This window comes from Canis lupus, chromosome 29 (assembly GCF_011100685.1).
Source record: "Canis lupus familiaris isolate Mischka breed German Shepherd chromosome 29, alternate assembly UU_Cfam_GSD_1.0, whole genome shotgun sequence".
Taxonomy (NCBI): Eukaryota; Metazoa; Chordata; class Mammalia; order Carnivora; family Canidae; genus Canis; species Canis lupus.
The window spans coordinates 5,323,658-5,327,764 of NC_049250.1; positions in this window are offsets into that span (position 1 = coordinate 5,323,658).

The following is a 4,107-nucleotide window of genomic DNA, read 5'->3' on the forward strand; positions in this document are numbered from 1 at the left end:
AGTAGGACCTGCTACCGTGTTCTCCCCAATTAGCAAGAGGAATCCCTCTTTGACTTCCCTTCCTAAGTTTTTTTCTACTTAAAAAAAAGTCTTTCTTTTGTCAAGATTCTGGTTTTTAAATTACCCTTTGGCTATGTGTACCCATAACCACTAGGTTTAGAAACAGATAATGGTGGTAATGCAGTTACACTGTATTAGAAGAGGGGAAGAAGAGTTTTATTTCTTTATGTTTTGATTGATGGGACAGTTTCATTTTGAATTTTGAATATTAGTTATTATAAAAAAGTGGTTTTCCATAGGGAAGGCCATGTGTAACATTGATTATGGATCTTGACAGCATAACTGTGGAAAGATGTGAATTTTCCTTAGTGATTGGTAGGTTTTGGAATTTAAGATCATGGTTTAGATTCTTACATGTTTTGTTCCATTCCATTAATTATCCACGACATTTTCATGGATGAAAATCAAAGAGACTGTTTTTAATTTTGAGAAACTCAAAATTAAAAACAGTTAACATTGTTCTTGCTGAAGTGCAGCATCATCAAAGCCATTAAAGAATAAATGATCTACCACAGTAATCAACACTGTGTTTGGAGCAGGTGCAATTTTTATTTTACTGCAAGATACACAATCTTATATACAATGCATAGTTGTCATCTTCCAAAAGTTCAAGATAAAAATAATACACAATAAAGAATATATGAGTATACTTTTGTTTCAGAGAAGAAAACTGCCTAAGAGCAAACAGGTTTATGCCCTTTGGGAATGGGATTTTCATATTTATACTGATTCTTCCAAACAGCTCTTGTTTAGAAAACAAATCTCATTGGATGGACTTACAGCCTTATCAGAGTTTTCTTTTTAAGAAGGTCTAATTTAGATCCAGCCAACGTATTCCTTTTATTCCAGTTATTCATCTCATTATACTAGATGAAACATCTATAAATTGTCCAATAATGGCTCTATATATTTAGTAACTTGTATTTGCATCATAGAATAGAACCACTTTCTTAAGATTTATATGAATATTCCTTGATTTTTTTTTCAAAACTACCTTCCCAAACTGTGTTTCTTTTTTAGCATTATGCTTTGAGTTTTGACTTAACCTCTTTGCATAGGGGACGCTCTTAGACTTTTAACAGGTATTTCTGAGACATTAATGCCAGTCTCCCCCGAGTTAGAATTATGTGTTTTCATCCTCATTGCTGCCTCCTGTATGGCTGCTACCTTTCTCTGTATCTTTTTACTATCCCTCACTAGATCTTAGCTTCCAGAAGTCATCAGGGTGGGAATATGGAATTTATGTCGAGTTGATCTTGAGGTTAGATACACACAGTTCTGGTCTCAAAAAGACACAGCAAACAGTGTGCCCTCCTTGCTGTGATGAGACAGCAGGAATATCAAGACATGGGACACAGACAAACATAATCTCACACACACATGCATGCATATGCACACATAATCACACACATGCACACACATATAGTCATACTCATGCATACATGCATACATGATCACACACAAATACTCATGCATACTCACATGTTCAAACATGTGTATTCACATATACATACACAATCTCACACATATATTCACACACATACATGCATGCACATACATAATGCATATACAGAAAAACATTCGCTCACAATTTCACATATGAATGCCTACATGATCACACAAGCACACATACATTTTATGCACACATAGCCACATACACTCACTTACACGTGCATGTGCATGTGTGCAAACATACACACTTTTGACAAATGAATACTTTGTAAGTGGTATTTTCTCTAACATATATCATTCACTTTTTCATTCCTTAAAGCAGTGCCCTGAAATTACAAAGCCACCCTCTCTCCCCTTCCAGTTTGAAGAAATTGGTGTTCACAATAATAGAGAAACTTAGAACATCTCTCATGGGCACTCAGAGCTACTTCTCTCTCTCCTTGGGCTGCAAACTTAGATACAAAGACATGCAGGATAATCTGGCTAAAGTTCAGACTCCAATAATGGCAACAAATGCCATAAGGGTACATGGGGTGCTAACTGAAAGAGAATCCATTACTATAATTACTATAATTCCATTTCACAATTGTATATTTTTGCACTGCATAAGAATCCTTCAAAAAAATCCTTTGGGTCTTACTGTTCAATAAAGAGATTTTTATATTTCTCACATCAGTATGGCTTGTACCTGAAATTACTCTCTGTATAAATATCCCTTCTGTGTGATAGCCAAGATTTATAACCATGAGGTGAATGCCAACCAATATTTAAAGCCATTCCTATCTACATTAGTTATAAGAATACAAGAACACCAAAGAAAATCAGTGGAATTTAAGAAATGCTCAAAAGAGCACTTTGGGTTCATTCAGAAGAACCCTGCCTTTCTGCCTTAAGTCATCTGTTAGGTGCCATGAAAATCTGGAATGTAGACAAACATCATCATAGTAAAATTCTTAAGCCGCATATGAAGCCTTCAATGCAAGGTTTGTTTCCAAAAGAAGAGAAAGAACACACAAGATAGAAAGTACACAGCGAACATAAATTATAGGTGTAATGATGTCTATGAGTAGGTAGGTCTATACATTTGATTTTCCCATTAAATTCCAGAGGGTGCTGCCCTGAGAACATATAGGCTTAAAGAAGAGAAGAGACTGGTGTTATTTCTAAATTATCTCTTTTTTCTGCCCAGGTAAATTACAGGAAAAAAGCCATTACCTCTGAAATCATAAGTTTCAGGAGAAAGATGAGGAAATTAATATATCATCTGGAAGTTTTAGACAAATTATCCTAAATATGCTGCTCATGGCATTATCCTCAACTGGAATGCTCTTCAGAATACAGTGCAAGGTATGTCCAAGCACCACGGGTGACATAATGTCCTTGTTCAGCCCACGATTAGGAACATTTCTACTTTCTGCCAAAAGTGACAAAATCCTAGCCCAAGATCAACATGAGTCAAACGCCCTCCATCCAAGGATAGAGAGAATTTGGTAACAGCTATATATTCATGAAGAGATGCTGCATATAAATTAGATTCTGCCAAGTTAACAACCTGGGAATGAGTGAAATATTTCATGATTGATTAACACATGAGTTAGGAGCACCACTGAAGGACTAACTGGTGCTTAGTGTCTGAAAGAGACAACGCCTGGCTGATTCCCAGAGAGAAGCTCAGTTGCCACAAAATGTTTCCACATCAACTGTCAGTAACTCAGGGGATATTGTTAGTGTGTCCTCGGGAAAGTGCCCATATGAGAGGCAAGCCCAGTCTTTATTTGCATGTATCCTATTATTTACAGATGAAACTATAGATACTTTCAATGATATTTGAATCACTTTATATTTCTTGACATAAGGACATGCGTTATTATGAAATTATGTATCTGAATAGCATGCTGCAAAACAAACTGTGCCTTTTAAGAAATTAAGCTATGTTGGAAACCACCCTTTGCATGTTTAAATAACTTCATAAATATCAAGATAATTTCCTATTATACATGAACATCAGACACCTAAGGTGTAGGTCCAAGCCATATCTAAACCAGAATTGTCACCACACAGACACACTACATGTGTGTCCACATAGCATAAAGTGAGCTGGACATGTGCCCTGGAAATGGTGTTTGTTTTTATTCAGGGTGTTGTTATCAATGTAAAGCATCTGGATGAGATGCCCACTAAGCTCTAAAACCAATATTTTTTTTCTTGTCCTTTTTTCTAAACAGAGCTTTTGGAACCACATTGCATGGGAAAGCCACAGCAGATGGGTCCTGAACTAAATCTAGGTGACCAGAAGAAAAAGGCTTGTTTCTTTGTTCATCAAAGGAACTGAGAGTCCGCCTTTCTTCCCTGCCTTAGAAAGGGGCTGTATTTGCTTACTCGATTCTTTTGTACTCCATCCTTACAACCTTGATGCTTCCACTGACCTGGGTGGCAGACCCAGTCTGCATCTTATGACTTCAGACCATGAGATTTCTAAAAGTTAGTTAAAAATTCTATCTTTCCATGTTAGACTTCAGTACTAATCTGAGTTAACCCGAGATCATTAAACTCTTCTCTTCCTGAAGAACTGTAAGAAGACATCTCCACGACTAG